Here is a 27112-nt window from a genome sequence, read left to right as displayed (position 1 = left end):
TGTTGCGAGTTCCACTAAAACCAAAATAAAAACAAGAGGTAAAAACAGCAAAAAAATATTACGAGAATACTTGATTTTTCATTGAAAAATTTGATGCACATTCTTGTTGTAGAAACTCCAATTGTGTTTAATAACCCTCGACTCATCTCTCAATCTTTTCAATTTCGAATCTCAACTACGAGAAATCTAAAACTATAAATCATTAACTGTAACTACACTGGTAAACAATAAATAGCGATAAAGAATTTTCTATGATGGTGTAAAAGTGTTAAAATAACAAATATAATGTAAGATGTAAAGAAATGGAGAAAAAATTTTACTATTTCTTACAGATAGTAATATACGTATAGAAATTTTCCTGATAATAATAATAATAAAATAGTTTAAATTAAATTAATAATGAAATAATTTATGTTACTATTACTATGCATGATATTAAGTTTGATTCTGAGTATTTCGCTGAAAATCTCTGTTTAAATAAAATTTTCCATTTCCTTCGTCGAGCTAACAATCCATTTCAAAATATTTTCACACCGGAAGAGATCAGATGAAGAAACAAAGAAATGTAGCTTGATAAAACAAGGCACTGTGAACGAACAGTGCAGCGGTGATAAAAGGGCAAACGGGGAAGAACTATTCGTAAATAGGACAGATGGTATATATGTGTAGTTCGCACAGCTTGATCGTGTCTCATCGCTTCCATTTCTGTATCACGTCTTCCTTCCGGTGCTCAGTTCTGTGATTTCTTTGCGCTACGACGATCATACTTTGACAAAGCGTGCGAGAAAGAGATGGACGACCTGCCGCGTCGCGAACATTAAAAAGAGACAATGAGTTCCTTCGCGTTAGCGATGCGAGAACGCGCGTCCGTGTAAGCTCGGACGAGATGGGCACGATACGTCCGCCGTGTTTTTCTCGTTTCTTCCCCGAGCGACACGGTGCATTTCGGATGCGTAAAGCAACGGGTTGTTTGTGGCACCATATGACGGGTCGCGGTGTCGAGCAAACTCGCAAACGTGGTACATTCCGGTTAACGCGCAAAGCCAGATTAGAAATGGTACTAAAAGTAGTAATGCATTAATGAATATAAGTAGATTAAGCGCACGTGTCTAGAGCGTTCACAAAACAGTAGAACTATTAAAAAGAAAAAGCTCCTGTCTACATATTTCATTTTAAAATCCTAATGTTTTACCGCCTTTCTTCTTCTTTAGTACTGTTTTTATTTTTTAAATCCCATATCGTAGAAAAAACATATAATCTTTTACGTGCTTAAAGCTTTTAAAAATTTTATTTTTGCTTTAATTACAGTAATTTTTTTACATTAGAATTATTATCATTTTTCTGTGTGCTTGAAAGTATATACTATATATGAGAAATTATATTGTTAACTTTTTTATAATTATTAATTTTATATTAGTCATATTTGATCGATACAAAGCAAATGTTTCTAGAATTCCTACAAATTCGTAACACATATTTAAACAAAATAAATATAAATTATAAACTTTGATATTGACATTGAGCAAAGTTTAACACAAGCTATTTTCTATTTGTATGCAAATTTTTCTTCTCAGGGAATGTAACGTTAATCAAATTTGCGTAATTAAAACTTGTTTAAACAAGCCTTGTGAAGCAAAACTTTGAAGACAATAAAGCCAAGAAGCGAATATTTGTTCATTAGAGAATTACGAAGCCGAATTCAGAATACGAAAGATGATTCAAGGTGTAACCCATGAAGTATCAAGTAACAGAAAATTTAATAGTTGGAAAGTTGAAGGAATTTCTGTGAACTTCGTTTATCTCATACTCCTTTCGCCGAAACAACATAAAACATGCATAACATTCCGTTTCACATTATGAGAAAGAGATATTCCCTAGATAGTGAAATAAAATGCTTCAGCATACGCATATGTGTGTATTTTATGAAACAACACACATTGCGTCAATTGTCGAGAGGCACTCGGAAGAAAGACATTCGTTCTTGTTTTCTTTATGCAACTGGCGCGAAACGTAAACCGGCGGTAGTTTCAGCATGAAAATAATAGTATTTCTTTTCAGCCGACTGTAACTAACTGCCGAGTGCAAATTTCGCCAAAAGTTGGTTCACAGTTTGCCACACGTGGTCGCCGGCGAATACATGCAACGAATTCAACACCGTCACGTAACGGCGTTATTTATGAGGATGCAGTTTGTAGCCCGCGATTGCGGCAGAAATGGTCGGTATACGTTTGTTTCGGTATTTTGTCCTTCTTCCGGCTTAAGACACCGCGGGCTAATCCTTTTACTGGCTTGACCGAATCCCGCTGAAACGGATTGCCACCTCGTGTTAGCGTTGAGTTTTTGCTGGCGACCCTTTTCTTTCCATCAGATACTATTGTCTCGCCTAAGCGCTTCCACGGCGACGGACGTCGTTGTTGACACGGAAAAACATTAGACTTTTTTTAACAAACCAGAATTTGGAAACAGGAATACAATCGGTTCAAAAATAACTTGAGTGGCAATTATTGTTAAAGCAGAGCGAAATATACATATATATATTTTATATTAAAAATATTAGCACTGTAGAAATTTATAATATATATTTTGAAAGAGAATTAAAAAAAGAAAAGTAGAATTCTATATATATTTTCTTCAAAAATTAATTTTAGCAATAAATAACTACATGACTTTAAAGACTGATTCGTTTTATTTAAATGCTGTAATAAGAGCTTTATAGAAAGTATTAAATTCGAGAGCTCTCCCTATTATTTCTATAGATGGTAATTTGTGCGCTGAGTCCAGCATGAGAAAAATGGAAGCAGCATATATAACAAAAGCGTAAATGTCAGCATACGAAACTAGTGATAAATGCAGCAACGATCACGCATCTCCATTGGGATATATGCATTCATCATTATTCTATTCAATGGTCCGTATTCATTTCGACTTTTTTTACGCCTTTTTTCATCGGAAGCGTTGCACCGCGTCGATCTATAATGCCGGATCCGAGACGAGCAATTTGAGGCAAGGGGCTAAAATATTCCGAGATATTTATAGTTCGCCTAATATTTAAATCTTTATAATAATCGTACATTCGTTTTACAATAACAAACAAACTTTGTTTTATTTCGCATAATAATTATTAGTTAATGAAGTACATGGCACATTGCATAATGTATTTTAAAAATTAAGTTTACATTGATATTTAGACTTATATGACAAAAGTCAGAATGCTGAAACGTTTTTAATCAAATCTACTTACCTTGATCGTTATGTTATAGACGAAGTTAATAAAGTTAATATATAAATAGATATTTCCGGTTGCAGAAAGGTATTGCAGCCATAATCCAGCGAACTATTATTATCAGGAGAGATCTGCAATGCCAGCAACACCCGTCGGAGGGATGATAAATGTTTGTCCCTATTTAGCCTCATTACCAGCGATTCGTTATGTCGCATATGGTCGCGTCGCCTCGTTGAAATACACTTTTACTCCTAAAAAGCATTACTTTTGATCTAGAATACGTTGTTGTTCATCGATGATTCTACTTTTATCTTAAGATATTATTAAAATATAAATATAGATATGCTACCGCTATATATATTCTGGTATTATACAAAATTAAAATAGATACGTGTTAAAGAAAAATGCTCTTGGTTTTAAGCAAAAAATGTAGCATTAAAATGTAAAATCTCAAGAATGAAATAAGAATATTATAATAGCTAGTATATCAATAAGCACAACTTGTTTTAGTAAATGTTTTCTTTTATAATAACTATTAGCAATGAGAAACTAATTATATATTATATTTTTCTGAAAAGATATAATTACATGACTTCTCGTATACAATTGCAAAAATGAGAATAGATCATATATGGCCACTTACGTGCGTATATGTTTTACATAATCATAGCTGTATGACTCCAACAACCAGATCCTTTTTAATTTCGCCAGTGTAATCCTATCTTGGATATTAACCCATAGGGAAAGTCCATTAATATCGAACAAGGCGACTCGCGGACGGCGCAGAGCCTGTCAAGTGACGAAGTCAGTACACACAAGCCGCATTTAGCCTTGACCAGTTGATCCTAGATTATAATGTATGGTTCGCGTCCTAATATTGGATTAAAATGTAATATGCAGCGATGCGCACGCGCGCGAGTTCATAGATGAATCGCCTCATGTATACGTCCGCGCGTATGGTCATTAGAATATACGATTATGCGATAGTTAATCACTTAATGGAAATATCCATATATTGAGATTCTCATTCTGGAAAGGATTAAGCGCTCATGACGGAAGAAGATTGGATTTATACTATAAAAGTAGTGAGATAGCACTCGGAAAGTGCTGCTGGTTTTGCTTTTTTAGTGATGTAAAATATAATACAACACATCCAAATGCTAAGCAGAAAAGTCTCCCTCTCGTATGTTATTCCAGTGAGAATAAGAGATTCATCCTTCTTATTCTGATTGTTTATCATGAAAATTAAAATTAAATAGAGCAGGCTAGAAACGAATAGAGAATTCAACAATCGTAAAATTATTCTTTCAATTTTGTAAAGTAGAAGAAGTGACATGAATTTTCATCAATTCTTTATCTCTATTTCTGCATTTTTCGCGTGTGATTTCAGCCGTCACTTCTCATTAACAATGTTTCCATATTAAGATACGCCGCTTAAATCGTCGAACGTGTTCGCAATTGAACTCTCCGCTCGGATATGCAGATACGCAGAATTCATAATTAGCGGTACAGTATTACGTGGCGCTGCACCTGAGCGCGCCGCATGCCATTTAACTCGCTCAAAAATCTCGTTCCTCACGGAACGTGGGGTTCAATTACGACACGTTCAACGATTCAAGTGGGCGCGGCATTACTGGATGTGATTATCGCGACGCGGAACGATGGAACTGTCGCACGGATTCGCCCGCGTCATCCGGCCGTTTTACGACGAGGAAATCGTGCCAACGTGAGCCATGAATATTTATCAGCTTCGAGGACAGCTCGGTGGTGGCCTCGCAAGAGTGCCTGGCATTGATTCGACCGGCTCTGCAAGGTTTGGCATTGTATATACGGTGTTATTAGCGGCTTCCGAGTAATCAGCGTGACAATGTCGAGCTTATGTATTGTTTGTGGGGGAGGTAACAAGATAATGGATAGAGGATACGAACGTGCGTGTAGTTAATTCTGGCATCGCCAGATTTATTTTACATTTAAATCCCTTTGGGCGTGGCCCCCGCGGATATTTTTCTTCCTTCTTGATGAAATGCGATGAGCTGCAGAATATTTATCTTGGGCAAATATTTGCTGATTAAGGTTTACATTCTAAATATCTACATTATTGATAATTTCTCTGCTCCATATTTAAATACGTAATTGAAAAAAATCTTAAAATATCAGATTTTATTGATACACCGTAAATAGTACTATTTACGTACATTTTTATAAAAGTGTAATTTGCATAATCTAAATCTGGCAAATATGCGTAAAAAATTGCATCTCTATTAAAATATAAACTTATCTCTATATATTCTGTTTTAAAATAGTTACTGAAAATAATCTTTATTGAATAAAATTCTGATGTACGTTGCATATCTACTAACGTTGCTGCCAACAACTTTTACAGAATTTAAATTTATATGCTGTTCACAATACATGAATAATTTATGATAACGTACACGTCGGATCGTTAATTATCTCTCGATAATCATATTTTAGTTCTTAACGGGATGCAGTAACCCGAGGCTTTTAAGCAATTAATGGGCGCCGTGTTAAAGGAGGGATATCGAAAGTGCCGGCGACGCAAATGCGATTTCGCGACATGGAAAATTGAAGGTCCCAGTCATCGCGCTCGGTGGAAAAAACCCTTCGCGGTTTGGCTTCCGACGGCTGCGACGAACGAAATAGATCATAAAAGTTTCATTAACCTGCTGAGTGCTTATGTTTCTTACTTTCAGCATTTTATCTTCGCATATTAAAAGTTGTTTTAATTCTACTCTAACAAATACAAAATAACGTTTAAATTAATAATTATAATATAAAAATTGTAATTTTTCTACTTCGGACGCGTAAACTCGCACATGAGAGAAAAGTGGCCGTTCAGCCGCCGTCGCGGCTGAAGACAAACCTGAAAAGATGGTAGATGTCATGAAGAGGAAGAGAAAGGCGTGGCACTTCCGCATGCTCCATCCTCTCGAGGAAGCTGACGTAATTTCCACGCTGAATCAGCAGTCGGCGCAAGCAGTCGGCGAGGCGCCGCGAGGCGAAAAGTCCATTAAATGTCCGACGAACAACGTCGCTTTTCTCTTTCCCTTATTCTTCACGTTACGTCCATGATATTCGTCACCGCGGCCAGTTTATATTCCTTCCAGGGACAGCCTCAGGTGCGCCTTCTGATTTTGTGCATCGATTCTCGCGCGTGAAGGACTTTAGCCCTTTATGAAAAGGTCCGTGCCATGCACACCTGACAACCTTCAGGCATATAGTAATGCAGCGCTAGCTACACTTTTCCGCGTGGTCAAACAATAATATAAACACGTAAACGTTGTGCGCATCGAAAATGTCCACGCAATTTTGCACGATTGCGAAGTATTTCGGTAAAATTGACGACAGCCTCATACGTCAATAATTTTGATTCGTTACCTAGGAAATTTCATGAAAACGTGCCAAAAACGGCCGTTTATAGTATTAATTAGTAATATAATCAATATTACGAAATTAATTCCGTTAAATTAATTAATTACCGCACAATCGTCTGACTATATAATAACGAGTTCCATGGATTGAAATTGCGGATCATAAAAATTTCATCATCGCGCGGAAGGTGGTCGACCGACGTGAATTATTGCGAGATTCGCAGCGAAATTTCCCCAGTTACAAAATATTTATGGCTTCTTAAACCTGAATCGCAATATAGTGGAAATTAATTAAAACCATATTTCTCGGAGTACTTATTTAAGCAAGATTCTTTCGTTTAATTATATCTATGACAAAATTTGCAAAAAACACATTTGTATAAATTTTTATTATTAATAAAAACTTTGACAATAAATTTCCATATTTTCAAAAAAACAATGAAGAAATTACAAAATTAGATATTTAATTTACAAAAAATATAGAGAAAATATGAAACTGTAATTAAAAATTTAATAATACAAGTATAGTTTTCATTTTTCTGTCTCTTATTTTTACTTAACTTTATTTACAGACGTTGAATTTGTTCCGATTATAATTTTTCACATATTTCATGGTTCTAACTTCTATCTCCTTGTATCTCCATATTTACCAATTATTTTCATGAATCTTTTCAGAATAAATTCTACGATACTTTCTGCCTCAAGCGGCAATATGTTAAAGTAACTGCAATCTGAGGTATATATATAGTATTTTATCTTTATTCTCCTCTCTTTTCTTCTTACATAAAACTGGCGAATGAACAGTTCACCGTCCTGGTTTCTGATTACCATTGATCCCTCAAAGAGGGAACCCGCTTTGGATTTCTTTTAAGCCATATAAGCTTGCTCTAACATTTCTCTGAAGTGAAAACATGTAACATCCGGTACATAGACTGATTTCACGTATTGGGACGAGTCCGGTACTATCTCGCCAATTCGTTCTCTCACGTTAGGATAAAATTTAACGACGCCCGTCTGATGTGCCGGGCTGACCAGCGACCATGGCAAACTACGATGCAAGTGCATCGAGACGTGCGGATCGAACTTTGGACGATGCACTTCGAAGAGAGCTCTACGGAGTTTCGAAAAGACGACCATTTCGCGGCTTGTCGGACGCCCTGACGAATTTACGATGAATATTCAGGCTTATATTATCGCATATATTAGTCGCAAGAAGTTTTGTGTGTAACGATTTAATATTAATGAGTGTATAATAGTTAAGTGTGATTTTCAGTCAGTTTCCCAATAGTTTTTAGCACCCCATTTCTAACACGATTTCTGTAGTCACGATCGATTATACATTATTACATTCGCATAACAAATTATACAACAAAACTAATTGATCAACTATAACAAAACACAAAAATATGTGTATACTTATATTTTTAAATATCTACTAAATTGAAACTGTATTTTTTATATTGCAAACAGTCTTACAACAATGCCAGTTTCAAAAAAAAAATTGTGTTTATTATACATACTATCGATGTCGAATTCCATTTCGGTGAACATAGCGCGTTCTTGCTCATCCATAGTCGGATCTAAAATTTGTAAGTCAACTAATGTCCAGCTAACGGCCATATTGACAAAAGTATGAACGTCAATCCCTGTATCTGTGTCAGCCATTGTCAAAATCACATTTTCACACAACGCCTGCAGCACCAACATGCAAATAACCAAATCCAAATCGACACCCGCATCCCAAACTTGTTTTACGCTCTGCGAAATTCGATCCTTAAATTCCCACAAATACCTTCCAGCTTTGGCAATGCCTCGTCGCTTTAATAACTCTTCGGTTTTAGCGTGCAGATCGAATTTCCCGGGCAAAATGTGCCTGTCAAAAAAGTTTCGAATTTTATTAAAATTTGTAATTTAGAAAACCGATGCTTCAAATTCGATGTTAAATTTATGATTTTAATATTAAACATCTTAGTTGTTATTTTAAAACAGACACTGCATTGAAATATTTCATGACCAAACCTGACGGGCGATGGAGGTCGTTTTGGTAATATAATGCACTCGGCATCTTCGTCATTAGCGTAGAAAAGTCTTGGTTTCGGCATACGATTGTATGGTAGGAGTCTAAGGAATTTGAACAAAGCGATTGCTAAGAAGAGAAAACACGCGATCAGATCTCCGTGATTTCTCCTGGTCTGGCCGGAGATGAATCGACGGAAATCACGGAGAAGAAATAAGAACCGCTGGAGAACAGTCGTAGCTTATCGAGCTCCAAGCTCGAATTTTTTTTTCTGACAAAACAAAAGCACAAAAACTAAAAAGAACAATAAACGGACGTACTGATTGACAATTAAATGGTACTATATCTAAGATGAAGGAGAGAGAGAGAGAGAGAGAGAGAGAGAGAGAGAGAGAGTGAGGGAGGGAGAGGGGGAGAGAGAGAGAGAGAGGGAGAGAGAGAGAGAGAGAGGGAGAGAGAGAGAGAGAGAGAGAGAGAGAGAGAGAGAGAGAGAGAGAGGCATGTATTTTATGTAGGCATGTAGTTATATAAATTATATATGCATTTTATATTATATCTGATAATTACACAAGTTTTTACTAATCATGTTTTAGACTATATAAACTACATGAAACTACAAACAAAGAAGTCTAAAAAATTGCCGTTCGAAATCGGCGTTAAACTGTGGGTTCCATGTACAATGTGTATAATCTGCGTGCGCAACACATGTATATGAAGAGAAGTCACCACGCTCGGACACGAGTAATAGGACTGAGGAACATACCTGTGAGCTCCTCCACGACAACTAGCAAAAGGACGAAATAACACACACACACACACACACACACACACACATACATACATACTTCCGGACATTTTTTACTAATACGATTTTTCGAGATAAAACCGAAGCTATCAAATATGAACATTTTAACTCGATTTCAATTATTATATAAATTAGAAACTGTATGTATAATTCTCCGAAATTTCAAATGTGTGTAACACGAGATCTAATCAATCAAATTTTAATGAATTATATATGAAATAGGGGTAGAAAAAACTCAAAAATATAATAGAGTTAAAAATAGATCGCTATCTCAAATATTGAGAAAGATGCAGCGTAAAACACATTTTTCAAAAAAATGAAAATCTGCATAAAATCTATACCGTTTTATGGATTTTAATAAAATTTGAGGAGGACATACTTTCTATGATACTCTATTTGTGTGCCAAATTTCAACCCGGTATCTAAAAAATTGTAGAAGTAGATGCGTGTACAAAAAATCCGTACACACACACACACACACACACATACATACATACTTCCGGACATTTTTTACTAATACGATTTTTCGACATTTTAGAACATTCTAAACCTATTTCCATCAAAATCTCGAAAAAAAATTTTTTCACCATCACAAAGCTTCCTCTATGAGGAAGCAATATAAAATATTGATATAATCTATTTTATTTAATAATTTATCTAAATTTTGATAAAACAAAATAACATATCAGCATAATATAGAACAAGAAATTAAATCTGCAACAACGAAAATTATCAAGAAAATTGCCTCGATCGGTTCGATGGTCACCATATGCTACGACTGCATTTTATAATGTTTGTTGGTATCTTTTTAGCAGGGTGCGATTAGATGGAAATTGTAGGAGATGTACTGCAATCATTCCGTTTAATTACGACTACAGCGCGTAAACGGTTGCGGGTTTACCTATTCTGCAGTTTCTTGGCGGTTTAGGTGAGGTAGTGATTGAGCGGAAATTTACGGAAAAGTAACTGCGAGATTGCCCGACAATAGCTAGAGAGACTAATTTTGAGCAGATTGCCTTTTTTTGGTTGCTTTTCATTGAAAATAAATATTATATACTTTTTAGAAGCGCATAGTTAACGAATCTTTTTCATGAGTAAATAACACCAAAAATGGTCTTAATTATAATAAAATTTTCTTATTAAACACGAGAGCTATATCCTGCTACTAAATAGGATTATTTTATGTGAGATCGCATTTTGTAAAATGTCCAACACATGTAACATAAATTGGGATAAAGTATGTTTCTGAAAAGTAACGCGTTCGAGATCCACGCACATTTAACGAACATGAAGTAGCGCGAGCGAGATAAGGTAATAATAGGATAAAGCTCTCGCGCAAATAACCTGAAAATTGTGTTAAGTGACTGTGAATTACGCACGATCGATAGGATATTATTTCGGCTCTACCAGGCGCTCCCCCTCCCTCTCAAACTCACGAAAATTCACGGTCGATCTTGATAATGCTCCTTTATTCGAAAGATAACTCAAATACACAATAAAGAAATTTTAATGAAATAGAAATGCTTGTTTAATCAAACTTTTGTTGATAAAATACTACATAATTTTCTATTTAAAACAATTATTTTAGACTATTATCTATTTCAATCTGTTGTTATATTCCACGACATCATTTATTTATCCATGCAATAAACTAATAATAAAGTAAATGCATAATAATATATAAAATAATATATATTATACAATAACGTAAATATAGATTATCTACAAAACTTGAGGTCGTTTGTTAATATTGTAATGTAAATGTAATGTATATATACTTGGATTTCACGAATTTCACTTACATTTTATCAGAAGGTTTCGCGCGGAAAGTTATTATCGTTTATGCTGAGGTATGAAACTGAGAATTACATATCTCTATATGGGTAAACATCGCTATATACATAGTTTTCCCATTTAGCAGTCCATTAAACTCTCAAAAGTAATCATCTCATATTATGTCGTAAAACTTGATCTCAGCAGTCACTTTTCACGCATAAATAAAGGTAAAAGTCTAAATTCTGCTTATTACACTTAATTGTATCTAAATATCTTGTTTCAAAAGCATTTCGCAGCAAGAAATGTGTTCTTATTATTATGAACAAACTGATTCAGGATAAACAATATAAATTAACTATCATGCACTTACAATTCATGAGCTAAAAGTGGATCCGTTATGTTAGGATCTTGATATTCGTGATCGTTCCTGTTCGACAACATACTTTTACAATATGACGGCGTTTTATCCTTTTCCACATTGCGGCACTCCCGATAATCCGTTTCGTCCTTTTGAAAATCCCCCGTTCTACTCGTGATGATCTCCTGAATCGCGAGATTCGAGATAGTCGTGCTGTTCGCTCAACTTCGGGGCACTCTGCAACCGGAAATGAAATCCGTGCACGTACATACGTTGTGAATGACGCACTGCGAAGTCACCTTCTTGATCAAAAGGAATTCCGTTCGCCAAATAGCCTATACGAACAAAATATGCAGTTGAAAGACTCCCGGTAAAACACAGCAAACACTATATTCGGTTTTTAACTTTTTATAAAAGTTAAATATTGCTATGAAACGTTTAAAATAATTACTATCTTATAAAATATTGTAAATAAATGTAACATAAAATTTGATAATTTTTACTGTCATAATTGTGATATATTTGTAAAATAATATGAGCTTTATTTTCACTAAAATATTTTTTAAATTAAAAACTGATGCTTTATACAATTTTCTAAAAAATCTTTGCAATGGAGATTGTAATTTTAGACGACAAATAATTTTTCGATCAATTTTGGTTAATATAATAATTTTATGCGTTTAATAAAAAAATATTGTTTGTCAAAGAATCATAAGGAATCAAGGAGTTTTCAAATACCAAGTATCAAAAACTCCAAATATTTACAAATATTTCTGTAAACATGTATTGTAATTAATTGGGATATTGAATTCAATCAATCGAGAATTACTGGTATAAAATCGCAGAAGGAACGCACAGAATTAGGTATCTCGAACTAAACTATCGTCAGTCGCGGAATTTGGAAAAGTTATTCGTGAGTTATCAACGAGAAATATCGTGCAAAACCTGCAGCAAAATGTCAAATCGACAACAATTGATAGAGAGACCATTTATGGATGGATGCACGCATCATGTATATCGCTGCACCCGCACGCGTTCGTATAGAAGCTACAATTCTCGGTGCAACGAATTCTCCCAGGATCGCGTTAGCATCGGTATTTGCATCCAAAAATCACGTCGATGTTACGTCTGCGCGGATGACGATTGATAAAACGCGCAACTTGCACGAAATAAATATCGAAGTGATATTTATCATCGATTTGTTTAAGCAATATTCATTCCTAGATGTTATATTGCGCGAGAGAATCAATTTTAATAACTGAATGCTCGACTAATTTTAATAACTGTTTTATCTTTAGCTACGACAATGCTTTCTTTATTTGAATCAAATATTTAAAGTTATAGAATCAGAATCATTTGTGTAGCATTATTGCAATGTCGATCGTTAAACTTTAATTTTTTTTTCTTTTGTCAAAGAGATCAAAGAGATTTTTAATAGAATTTTTCCAATCATATATATATCTTTTAATATAAATTACTTAGTTTTCTTTTAATTAAATTTTTAATAAAAATATCTAGTACAACGGATAATCAATTTAATTTAATTTATATAGAGATTAATACTTGAATAAATTATTTTTGTGCATTTGTGAATAAATAGTTTTGCTGTCAATGTTATGGTTATATTTAAATCGTAATGCATTAGCGATAAAAATTTACAGAGTATCTTTTCCTGATATGAATGGTAAATCGAACTCACCCGCTTCGCAGTAGTCGAGTAGTCCAATCCTTGCAGAGCCTCGCAGATTGCTTTGCTCGTTACTTTCGTATCTTTGCAGGAAACATCGGATTTGCTCGCAACTTTCTCCGATCGACCCAACATCAAACTTTTTCTCTCGCCCGTGGCACTCTTTCTAAAATTCGAACCGGGAAGATTCGCGGCACCTCTGTCGAGAAAGATAATCTTTTTCACACGCCCCAAATACGCATGCTGAGTCACGTTAAGATCGACAATTCCTCTTGACACTTGTAGAAAATTCTTTTCGATTGGTAAAAATTTCTAGTGCTTGCATAAATAGGAAGAAACGGAGCAAATTAGAGAGAAATCTGTCAAGACAAATCCTAATTCTTTCCTGTATTTATATCGAACTACAAAACAGAACTTTTTGTTTTCAACTGTGATGTACTATTGGAAAATTTGATCATTTTAAAATCTACATTCGAACATATTCTGTAATCACACAACGTTGATTTATTGGTTTATGCTGAAAAACATTCGTATTTGGATATTTAGGTTAAATGAGACAAATGACGAAAAAACAATTGCAAATCAACTCCATTTTTATTAACAACTCGACAAACTTTTTGATCATTAACATTAGTATCTGCAGTCAAGCAAATTATAATTTAATTTTCAATAAAGTGTTTTTTACATTTAAAAATATACCACAAAAATAACGTGCTAGAGTTTTCATATTTTTGCGATTTTTTATAGACGGATTAAATTTTGCTTTAATAAAATTAATTAATTAAATTAATTAAATGAAACCTACAAATGTAAAGAAGTATAATAAAAAAGCAGATATAGTAATATTACTTGTGGTGTATGTGTATGTGTGTGTGTGCTAGCGATATGAGTTTTATACATATATTGAATATATATTTTATAATTAATACATTGGAAAAATTACATTATTACATTATTAAAAATAAAAAGAAATATTAATTAATATTGTTAAAATTAAAAAATTTATTTTAAAAAAATAGAAAAAAGATGAATAAGTTTAATTAAATGAAATAAGTATAAGTAATGAACGTCACAATATAAATCTTTCAAAAGAAAACACTTTTAAATAGTTAACAAACACAAATAATTTCTATTAATTGTAAGATTTAATCAATTGAACTTATCGTTAATAATCTAGCTTATCAAGCTAATAACTTTATGCTTTAAATACTTTACTTAATAAGCTAATAATTAACTTGACGTTTAATCGAGATTCTGTTGATTCTTTCTATCTTAAACTTTCCAGAAATAAAGGTTCCAGAAAGAATTATTATTTTTGGTATAATATAAAACTGAATCGAACGATATCGACTCTTCATTATTTTAATTAAAAATAATTTCAGATTATTTCAATATAGCACTAAATTAATTTTATTATACAAATATCAATTTTATTCCAAAGATTGAATCTTAATACAATTATTACAAAACAATGAAACATTTATTAAAGTATTCATTTTAGAATTATCTAATGGATTTAAATTTAATTTAAGTGCGACAAATATAATTATATCGTCAGAAGATATCATCTCAATATCCTTTTAAAATGTATTGCCCAGTTGCTAACAAATCCGCTCATTCGCCACAACGATCTAGAGAAATAATGAAGCTACTAATGCCAAATTTAATTTATAGCGTATAAGGTACAATTACAATTAGCAATATAATTAAAATCAACAAAATATTGTCGCAAATTTATTGAACAATACGTTAGTCTCATTAGCTTAATGTTTGTTAGTTGACTCTGTAGCGATAATACAACGTGATATAGAATTAATTTCACTTGATTATTATTATTATTAACAAACAAGATAAAGAATTGAAATTGAAAAAAGAGACGGAAAGAAAGAACATACAATTTAGAAGGGATAAATATAGCTTTCTTTTATCAGTATTAGTAGCAGCGTAAGCAGGCATAGTTACCATTAAGTCGGATTAGGCATTAGGCCATTAGGCGAACATAGCAGGACTAGACATTGTGCTGTTACCAGTAAGAACGTAAATCGTAATCAGACATTGATCACGCTAATTACGAGATCTTCGCAACACGTATTGTCCATATGTGATATACGTTTGTAATACACGTATATACGTCTGTACGTATACATGTGCGTATATGTTTGCACATGTATATGTGCGTGTTCAGAATCAAAATTCTGTCGGTGTGCGAAATATCTGCGTTTGCTTTTTCTCGTGTCCGTTAATTCTTTGGGAGGGCACTTGAACGAAATAGTATTAGTTATAAGCTCTCGTTTGAAGTAATTACGTGTAGCCGGCTTAGCGCCCCATTGTTGGAAATTTCATTTCCAATAATCGCGTGAAAAGGCACCTGCGGGTGAACGCAGTGTTCTTAAACGCAATGGAAGATCGTTACATTGCGAAAATGTCTCTTCCGTACAAAAATAAATTCTACAAAATTTATTTTAAGGATTATTGGACATTTAGAAACTGGCGTCGCCAGTATTGAATACAAAGGTAATGTCCCGTATGCCATGTCCCGTAAAAAAAAGAATCTAGGCGGTCTTGATACATATATGTGTGTAATTATTTATCAAGCCGTTTTTACAAGTTTTTCACATCCTCTTCCTTCTCTGCTCTTTGCAATTTTGCTGATGAAAATAACTCAATCTTTAAGCAACGATAGAGATTCAAAACACCGGAAAATTATGAGGGGGCGATAAGAGATTCATAAAGGGAAGCTGTCAACGATATACGGAAAATCGATAAAAGGCACCTCGTGCAACAAAGTGTGTTGCGTATCGGTTTACCGAATCATAATCGCGTTAAAGTCTGACTCATCTGCCTGGAAAATATTTGCCGCAGCTTCGTTTACACGGAAAAGGGACATGCGTCTGAACTCACCTCCGCTTCTCGCGCAAAATTGAAACACGTCACATGAACATTAATGCCATTTTACGGCGCAGAATTTAATTTGACTGTTATTAGAGATGCGTAATACTCATTTTTATTATTTACGTAGCAGTCGAAGACTATATAATTTATCAAAGTAAAAACATATGTAATAAAACTCTATCCTATTACACAAACATGTAGTTAAAAATTACATATTTATACATATTCATACATTGTATATACATATTTATACGTCTATATTCATTATTAAAAGTATTTAAAAATTTAGATATATTTGCAAGTTGTAATAGTGTATAAAGCATATAAGAGCATATGAATAGTTTTAAATAACTTAACTTCTTCTCAATAAAATTCTACATAATGCATATACATTTTCATATAAATCCCATAACCATGTCTACACAAAAGACGGCAAGATATTACTTATTGGAGTGTCTCGTTAAAATATGGTTAATAAAAGCCGTCTACGTGCCGCCGCTTTGTGCGCGGACCTTTTCGTACTTTGTCTATTACGATCGCGTCGCACTCTTTTGCACTGCCTGCCGTTATTAAACCGTACAACACTTCGTCTGCGTGAAAATGAACCCTTGCTCGCCTCTTCGTCCGCCTATTTCTGGTCCTGGCACCTCCACCAAATGCTGGAAACGCGCGAAAACCAGCTGGATTTACGGCAAGAACCACGCAGGAGGAAGACCAAAGTAAATAGTCCTTTAAAAGTGCACACGGCTCTGTATATACAAGACATCTATGTACAGATATACATAGTTCTATTATACATAGATATATAGAAACACATAAATACATTTATTAACACACCAGAATTCTAATTTATAGAAAGAAAGCAATTTTTAAGACTATGATTGCAAAGACATGGAAAATAACAGTATCTATAAAATAATATACGCAATCTGTATTGTCAAATTACAAATTAAAAATGATATCGACATAATACGTAGGTTGCAAACTTAAAAATAATTCAATATGAAAATAATAAATTTAATAAAAATAAACATTATTAAAATAAAATACGACAAAACACACGTGAGTATACACATACATTCTATATGTATTATATGCGTATTCTGTAACTATAAAATAATGATAACGTAACGTATGTAATATTTCTAATTATGTTGAATGTTAATTATTAAAGAAGACAGCCGTACTTTGCGATGGAAAAAATATAATATTTTAACGTGTAATGAAGACTTTGTATAATAATGCGTGAAATAAGAGAGTAGCATTCAGCAATGGATTCAGGAACACAAAGTACAAAAGGGCTTTCTCGTCGAGCAATGTTGAAGCTTTTAATCGCTGCTGGTACTTACACAAAAGAATTCAAGAGGCTCGCGCTCATGTAATTCTCGTTGAATCTTGCTGCGGGCTCTCGAAAAATTCTTTTATTATTTTAGTATCTTCGCAAAGGTAACCGCGATTTATTCGCGAAAGTTGACGGCAAAAAAGGAGTCTACGAGAGAATCTCAGCAGAAAAATATTTTTCTCATATTCATACGCGTGAAATAAGAGAGTTGGTCGAAACTCCGTCTCAAAATCTCCGTTTCAAATTCTCGAAAGATATTCTTCATCGACCGCAAAGGTACTACACGTATATTCTTTTCACATTTTATCTCGCGCCATATATTTTTACCATACACTGTTAAATATTAAAGGATGAAATTTAAACCAATATATCTTGAGTTAAATAACATTTTGTTATTTTTAACTATACCATGTGTGTCGAAATTTATTATTTTAATACAAAATAGTATTATTCTAACTTCATTGGTTTTGTTAAATTAACATTGCTTTAGTTAAATTAACAATATTTTGAGTAGGAGCAGTGGCGACATGCCTATAGGAATGGTTAAAAATGACTCAAATTGAATATAATTTTACATTACAAATTTAACATTATAAGGTTACATATAACGTGGTTGCATTTTCTATAAAGCTTATTTACTTTAAAGAGTCATAGCCTCAAGCAACTCTTTTAGAGAATTTTGTCCCTATTTCTTTTTTAAATAAAAAATGAGATGGGTGCATATCAGCATTTTTCATACGCCCGGCATATCGAAAAAAAAATTCCCCTGCTATCTTTTTACACTTCTCGCCGCCCTTCTTCGGTATTGCAAGCTCGCGAAGGGTCGATAATGGAAATACTCGAAGGGCATAGATGAAATTCCTGCTCTGAATCCAATAGTGACGAATATCCCGTATTTAAGATCGTCGAAAATGTAGTCGATTGGTATTTGATGAAGTCGCTATTGAGGAAAAAGAATGCTTACATGAGTCGAAGCTATCTCCTCGCTATCCAGGCGATTAACGACGCGATGGAATGTTATTATTTGTCGATCAAGAACGCTCATCAAATCAGTAATGCAATGTATTTCATATTTCACATAATTTTAGCTTTATATAATTTTTTAAATGATATAATATTTGTCAAATACAAGTCAAGATGTACAATTTGCTAAACACTTTTCCCTTAACAGTTTAAATGTTTCTTCAAATTTAGTAAAATTAAACTTAAAAATTAATTAATTGGCTTCAATAACAAATATGTCTATAATTAGTTACGATATCATGTTTTATATCCATGATATTAAAAAAAAGAATATTTAGAGTTCATGGAAGTTTATACTATGCGACTAACGAATATATATAACGTATATTATGTGCCAATTAAATGACGTTTGGAATCGATTATTCCCAAACTAACAGTTGAGACGCTCCAGGGTCTTCCAATGTAACGTCTGCCAGTGAGACGCGAATTGAATGCACAAATGTATTGCACATAGGTATGTCGAATCACATAGAACACAGTCGAATCAGGGTCCTTTGTTAAGGACAAATCTACCACCGCGTTGTGCAATGGTCCATTCCAAGAACCAATTGAGTTAAGGCCGTTTGTGATGGACGGAACGCAGACGAGGAATTCTCTTCAGGGCAAAGTCGATAGTAGAAAACGGATAACTTACCAATGGTGCAAATAATAATTGCGTAAGAAACCGTGAATGCAAACTAAGATTTTAATCAAATCTACGTTACAAGATCAATTTTACTCCATTATGATTCCAATATTTTACGTAAATTTGATACGTTTTAGTAGCAATATTTTTTCACAGACTAGTTTGGTGACTTTATCTCTCTACGTATATAATTTTTCTCTAGTATTTTTTTTTTTAATTTTTAAAAACGTTATTGTATATTTACAAAGTCAATTACAATATTTTTTTATTAAAATATTTTGCCGAATTTAACATAAAATAACATTAAAGGAATCTCTTTCTCTTCGTTTTACATAATATTAATACAAAATTTATAAATGCAAGAAATTAAATGTAAAGATTCCAAAATTATATAAACTGAAAATTTTTTATAAATACAAAAGCTTGTTATATATGTATAAGTATGTTTTACTTCACAGATTTTTTAAATTATTCACTGGTTTCGCAACTTATTCATATATACACATCAACAACTTACTTCCCCCGAGATCTATAGACGCGTAAGACTAAATTAATCGTAAATCTCATTTGGAGTTTCCCACGTTTGCTCGTCGGTGTTAAGATTCGCGCCGAGAAGTCGCGGTGACGACGAGTCACATTGAGTTGGCGAAACAGGGGCGACGTTGGCGTTCAACTTCACCACGAGATGAAGCATCGCGAGCCGCCGCCTCATGGGCGACTAATTCAGCCGACATCGAAAGCTGAAAGCAAACTAATCCAAGTTTTAGCATCGCGGCGGCATATGAGGGGAGGGGTTGCGACGCTTCGCAAACTCGTAAACGAAGATTCGTATATAAGCGTAGCGAGCCCTTCACCTGAGCCGAGCAAAAGCGACAAATTGCATCCGGAGCAATTGACTGGAGCGCTTAAGTTCCCCAACGCCGGGCGCCGAGACTCTTCGAGGGATCGTGAAGTGCGACGAGACCGATTATCGAGTGCACCTGCTACGCGACGATCGATCTCGCTCCCGCGCTCAAGAAGAGTAAAGCGCGTCGAGCGGGCATTCTAAATTCCCTCGGAAAATATTTATTAGACTCGGCGGGAACGACCGTCGAAAGTCTCTCCGAGAGGTTGAACCTGCGAATGACGTAGACTTGAATCCGCCTGTCTTCATAAAATTAATCAAAAAATGCCTGTTCCGCGGCGCGCCACCTGCTATCCAAAGTTACTGTCAAACACTTCAGCGAAATTAAATTTTTCGGTGAAATTACTGTCGCTTGCGTAATATGATGCAAAATCGGAATTACACTTTCCGTTACGTTCTCATAGTACGGTATCGTGAAAGCATCCATAAATGCAATCCATAAATATTTAATTTTCAATACGTTTTACGTTTGCATGTCATATAAAGTGGTTCAACAAAGTTCAATATTAGGCAGTTATACATATTGCATCGAATATACACCAAAAACGCAAACCGTTGCGCAACCAATGAAATAATATTAGTAACAACGGCACGTTGAAAGGTAAAATTATACCACAAAGTTAGTTGATGAAAAAGTTTCCTCATTCAGTTACATTTCTAAAACTTGAGCTGCATAAAATTCTTGCGTAAAGGAAACTTTGTTTTCTACTTAATGCCAATATCACTTTATTTCAAGAGAAATTACGTTTCTCAGAACCTGGAACAAGAAATTGAATATTGAAAGATGAGAAGTTGCGATGAATAATGACTCTCGGCATATTTACTAAGAAAAAAATTGATTGCGAATTCGCTCCTAATATTTGTTCCTAAAATATGTTTTGGCTTGGACATCCCGTGTGTGTAATGGATGGATCTAATATGTTAAACCATGTCCACTTCTTCGGTTATACTGATCGCGTGAAGAAACAAAAAATACTTGAAGATTCATCGAGACACCCTAAACGGATGTCACTTTGTTCAAAATTCGAACATCCGCTATCTAGCATCCTTCGTTAAGTAAGCGACACTGGTTGTCGTCGTCACCGGCGTCGTCGACAGAATTTAATTACACGACGGTAAATTACTAGGTAATCGAATTGCCGGTGCCTAGGTCGCTTATGAAAAAGCAATAATCAGTGCGGATGAAGTCGGCGTAGCTGCAATGCGGCGCGAAAATTTTCAATGAGTTTACTCAAATCAAGATAATCTCGCAAAAATTCCTGACGAGATTACTTAAATGTCACTTCCTTAAATCAAATTAATCGTGCTTGCTCACCTACACATAAACAGTGAAATCAAATGTACAATTTATTTGTATAAACAAAATCTATTGCAGTATATCTATATATTGCACATTATTTGTTACTTTTATTATAGTTTCTATTATTATCTTGTATTGTTATGTTTATATATATATTTATATTCTTAAGTATTATATTATTATAAATGTATATTATTATTGAATTATAAACGGATGCAGTTATGCAATAAAAGGAACTAAGCACCATTTTTGTGAATTTTAGTTCTGCATTGCAGTGATCATAAACAGGAAAGAGATTTTCTAAAAACATATACAATACATGGAATTGTATTTGAGGAAGATTATAGTTTGGTCATTATATTTGAGATAACGTTGGCACAGAATTTTGTTTCTAATATTTCGCGAAATTAATTTACTCTAGCGTAAAGTTTTGGAATTAGTTCCGCATTGCAGAACTGCGTCCAATTATCTTTATCTTGAGATGGTATTCTGTAAATTAGCACTGTTTGTGTTTTCCTCTTTTTGCTTTTTACCGTTCTCGTGTATACTCTGTGAATAATTTCCGACCTTGCTTGACATTACATGTATCATGGGATTCAATTGTCGCAAATAATCCGCGCCATCCCGCCTGGATTTACGACTTGGTCCCTTAAATTCTCGTTAACGTGATTAGGAACGTAATTATGCGACCGCGACATCCTCTCCGGCAATCAACGCCGATGGGCAAATATGGCAACGATGATGTAACCGGTGGGAGGCTTGAAGGTAATCAGACATGTAAATGACACGTTTACCTCTGAGATTTGCATTAATTCCGCTAATCGTTTCCATCAACATCGAACGCGGATTCGCGGGGAAGTTAAACATGTAGAATGTCCCTCATAGAAAAAACTTGGGCTTTCCATGAACCTTCTGCAACAAATAGCAAAAGAATATAAGCTTTATTCCATTACTATCATTTTATCATCTATTATTCTTTAAACTTTTTTATTATGAATGTTTATTGCCGTCAAAGAGATTGCATTAATTCAAGCATTCAAATCTACTAATTTTTCTATTACTACAATCGTTATCTTGCAAATGGAAATAGCTAATATTTAATATTTACGAATATCAAAATACTACAATGTACAAATAAATTTATTTGTCGTTATATTTTATTGAATAAATTAAAAGAACTTTCTTTCAAAAATTTAATTTTTAGAGATATTTAATAATATAAATATTATTTACTTATCTTAAATGTCAGATACAAGGATCTTAAAAAATATTGTTATTCTTTAAAATGCAATAATTTTAAAAGAATCTGGTAATAATTAACGATTTCACCGTATCGTAATTAACATCAGACAATATTAAATAAAGAGAAGCGGAAACAAGATAAGATATTTTGAGACTAGGTCCTTTTTAATTACATGCGAATTACGATATTTGCGTCGTGAATAAGTTCGAAATTCGATAGCAACATTAAACATAAATACGTGTATCGCAAAAAGCACAGACGATGTGAAACAAACATCGAAGTCGTGAACAAGTTCGAGATCGAAAGCTCGTTGCCGAAGAGGATTTGCTGCTCGTGCGCGCCTATACATTGGATGTTTCCAAGCGTGTACGCGAGGTTTACGAGCAAACATAGCGGCGTCCCCCTTGGTTTGCGTACCTCCGTGTAGCGTAAACCGAGACCACCGTGCGCACAGACGGTAACAAGAAGGCAGGAGACTTCCAACGACTTGGCCGAAGTTGCAAACTGCAGATTGCACCGGACCGACGCGACGGTCATATAACGTCTCGATCTAATTGCGAGCAATGTTTCTCTATCCCGCTCCCTCTCTCCCTCCCCCTCGGCATACCGAGATTTAATACTAATATCGCACCCGCAGTTATGCAGATGTTGTCTCCCGCTACCAGGTAATATAGGCAAATGCATTAAGGTAAACTGTACGTGATACATAATCGCACTGTAACAATCTTATAGACGATACACTCTATAAAGGACGGGAAAGTAAATGGAGAATAAGAGTTATAATGATATATATAACGATAGGACAAAATTCTTAGTTAACAGAAACGGAAATGAGTTTAAAAAAAACAGAACGGTATCGTATTTCCTGTATTTTTCTCTTTAGAAATATTATGAACGGATATAATTTATTGCAGTTTGTGTCAAATGCGCATATTGTGACGTACAGTTTTATTTTTATTAAATCTATCTGTAATCCATAATGCACTTTGTTTTAAAGTACAAAGTCCATTTGTTCTATCATATATGAGAAAGTTTTTTAAAACCTTGCGGTAATCACTTTTTTTATGTAATATTTTTTCCAATAGCTTCGATCACATTTTCTTATTCTTCTTCTAATTTTTAAAGGAACTTTGAAGCTATCTTTTTTATTCCCTCTTCTGTTATTCGAGCTCTTGCAAGATTTATTAGGAAGTCCAAGGGCAAAAATAAATCCACCGGCTATAAAAAAAGCTCAGGTCTAGGATGACCTCCGACACCTTTCGTTGCGCGTGATCGTCTGGTTAAGCCGGTGTTTTGGCACGATCTTCTGGCTCTTGTACTCGACCGCTCTCGCGTTACGAGAGCAGGGTCTGGCTGGTTTTCGATTACCCATCTCGAGACCGCCGATATACACCAGCCATGCATTCCATTATCCTGTAACTATACGGTGGCGACCCACGTAAACCCGCTAATGGTAGGTCTGTTTGTATCTTTGTATGCGTACACCCGTGCATATCTAGACCCGGAATGTAAACTACCGCATAAAGCTGATTTCTGCATTCGCCATCCTCGGCAGGCGGGATTGCCTAAATTGTATTTCGGGCTTCGCGCAACTTAGGCAAAGCCAGTTGGAGTGTCTACTTAGGTATTGACAAGTATGATCTACGGCAGCATATACTTTACAATATATGCGCAATTGTTGTGTCGCAGTGTACATATTTCTCTTGAATTGCGAAGTGGCGAATTGCTAGGAAGCTAACCCAATGCCAATAATATTGATAGAATAAGCGGATTGCGACATTTTTATATTTTGAACATAAAAGATCAATTTTTCATTGATTTATTTACTATTTCTTTTGTATATTATTTTTATAGTTGCTTATAATTGTCTTTATTAATCTAGTAAAATTTTCAATCTTCGCATAGCGACAATATTTCAGGTTTAACCCATTAAATATCCAATTATGGCAATTATCAATATTTAATTTTGATAATTAATTAATGATTATAGTTTATTTTTACAATTAGTCCATCGTGTTACATATTACGATTTAATTTTTTTAGAGTGAATTTTATTATTATTTCTAATATAATCACTTACTCAATTGTAGTAGAATAGTTTTAGTTAAAATTTTTTGCGAAACGGTTATTTAATATTGCCGACCAGTATTTTCGCTCGTTGTTATTTATGTTTGTGCTTTTCTTTCTTTTATCACTTTTTTTATCGCTCAGTCTTTCTCGCCTTTCATTAAAATTTGCGAGTGCATGCAGGGCGAGTATATACGTCGAGATTTATGAGAGTGGCAGATCTTTAAGAGAATTACCTTTTGCCAGGTGGTGCTGCGAGAAAAAAGTACTTCTCTTAAAGGTTCTCGATACTGAGGAAAACACTGAGAGAAGCTCCCAACAAACGCCCTAAAAAGGATTACCTACGTCCTCCTACTTCTGAGAGCGCGGTACAAAACTGCGCCGTTAAGCCGGACGCTTAAATCGACGTACTCTACCTGATAAACGATACTTTTCTTCACTCTATATTTTGTAAGTAACATGTTGGAGATCGTGTAAGAATTGCGCGCGAAGTAAGGTACAGAAAACGTGCCGAAAATTTGGTACAAGATATTAATAATTGTCTAGTTCAGCCATCAGTATCGAGTTCTTCAAACTTTAATTAGATTTTTGAAAAATAGCTCAATTGCTTTTTAATGATTAATAAGATTTTTGCATTTTAATGTGCCACTAAATATTTTTATTTCAAGGTATTATGTAGCGCTTGACACTATAATATTTAGCGTTTTATAATTATCGGATACTCAAATCCTCGAGTACTAAAATTGTTGACCCTCTAAATTTTTTAGGTTTTATTATTATTTTAAAAGAAAAGTATCTTTAAATTAACACATTATGATATTCTTGGATAAAAATTTTTAACCATTTTAGAAAGTGCTGAATACTTTCACAGTCTCAAATTTTATATTTAGAATTAGAATTGTATGTCTCTTGAATGCTCTTAGGAATTAATATATATAAATAATCATCATTTTTTCACAAGAGTGAATATTTGGATAAATTAATCTTACACAATATATATAACATACTTATATATATAATTTATATACAATACATATTATTAAATTAATAAATCATATTAAGAAAAGACGTATTGGTACTTCGATCTCTACTTTTCATTATTTCATTGACAGATCAAATAATAATGCCGCGTCACGTAAACTTTAAACCTCACTATTCTCTCGCCCGTTGTATGAAAGTGGCAGAGCGAGACTCTTCTGGTTCAGACGAGACTGTCTGTCCCGAATTTTCTATCCCGCACAAGAGACACGATGCCTTTCATCCCGAAGAAAGCATCGTCGCGAGTACGGAGGCTGAACTTCGGCTTGATTACGAATTGAAGGTATACCGCGCGATTCTCGCCCACGCTCTCGCGAGGGGACACAAAGACGAAGTAAAGGGACGTCTGTCGGTCTTATAACCGACTCCAATGTAGCAGCAAGAGCAAGATAGGAAAGAACAATTTTATCCGGCGAACAGTCACGTGTCGATTAAATATGTATGACCACTGTGTGGCACTAGACGAAAAGCGGAGAATTGTAAATCAGAATCGGGATTGAGAGCGTCAGAAAAGTCGTCGACAAATAGTGGAAACCTGAATGTATATAAGCTACGTGTTAAGAATACATATGTATATACATATATATATTTTACATATATATGTATCTAAAGGACGACTCTTGAGCAAAACTTCGTAACGGAACTGGCCGAGTACAGTTATCGTTATCGATGTACCATATAGGCAAGATTATAATTTTATATTTAATTATACGCATATATTATAATCGCAAACGCGATGGTGATTTATTTGTTAGTATCGAATATGTGTGTTTCGTGCTGACACTTTCTCGTGATATTTTCGACGAACAAAGGAAAACGTGATTCTCGAAAATTTTTGCAATAATAAACATTAAAAACTATCGTGCGAGTTATAGTATCGGCATTAATAGGATTTTTATAAATGTTGCTTTATGTATCTCTTTAAGTTTCCATTTATTAAATAAATTAAATATTATAGGAAAGCACTTGAAAACTATATAATACCAATTGAAAAAAAGACTTTTACTTCTCTACTGGAAAAGTAGAATAAATTTGATATATTCAAATGATTTAAAACTATTTATCAATTTTTTTTTCTTTTTATCGCTGACTTTTTAATGCTGAAGAAACTTTCTAATGAGCAGGAACAAGATCCAATACTTTAAAACTTCGCGTCTCCTTATACAACGAGCTTTGTCAGAGAATCCGCAGGAGACTTGTAATACCTTCGACAATGATAAAGAAAAAATAAATGTTATTATTACTAAAATTTAAATATTATTACTACAAATTATTATAACTAAAAATGAATATTATAATCGAACGTATCCGTGACTAATCTATGACAAAATACAATTTCTCTTTTTGTGTATGTAGAACATTAATAAACCAACATCCGTCTTGTATTATATTATTTGTTTAACAGCGCGACGTAAGTAAA

The 27112-nt window shown here is 34.1% G+C and overlaps 1 protein-coding gene across 1 annotated transcript in view; it reads left to right on the top strand.

The window, feature by feature from the left end:
* LOC112455685 (dipeptidase 1-like) overlaps positions 1-27112 on the top strand; it is a 100880-nt gene that overhangs the window by 52352 nt on the left and 21416 nt on the right. The window lies entirely within an intron of this gene.

This window comes from Temnothorax curvispinosus, unplaced genomic scaffold (genome assembly GCF_003070985.1).
Source record: "Temnothorax curvispinosus isolate PA1 unplaced genomic scaffold, ASM307098v1 QBEX01006321.1, whole genome shotgun sequence".
Lineage (NCBI taxonomy): Eukaryota > Metazoa > Arthropoda > Insecta > Hymenoptera > Formicidae > Temnothorax > Temnothorax curvispinosus.
This window is presented reverse-complemented; position numbering and strand designations above follow the sequence as displayed.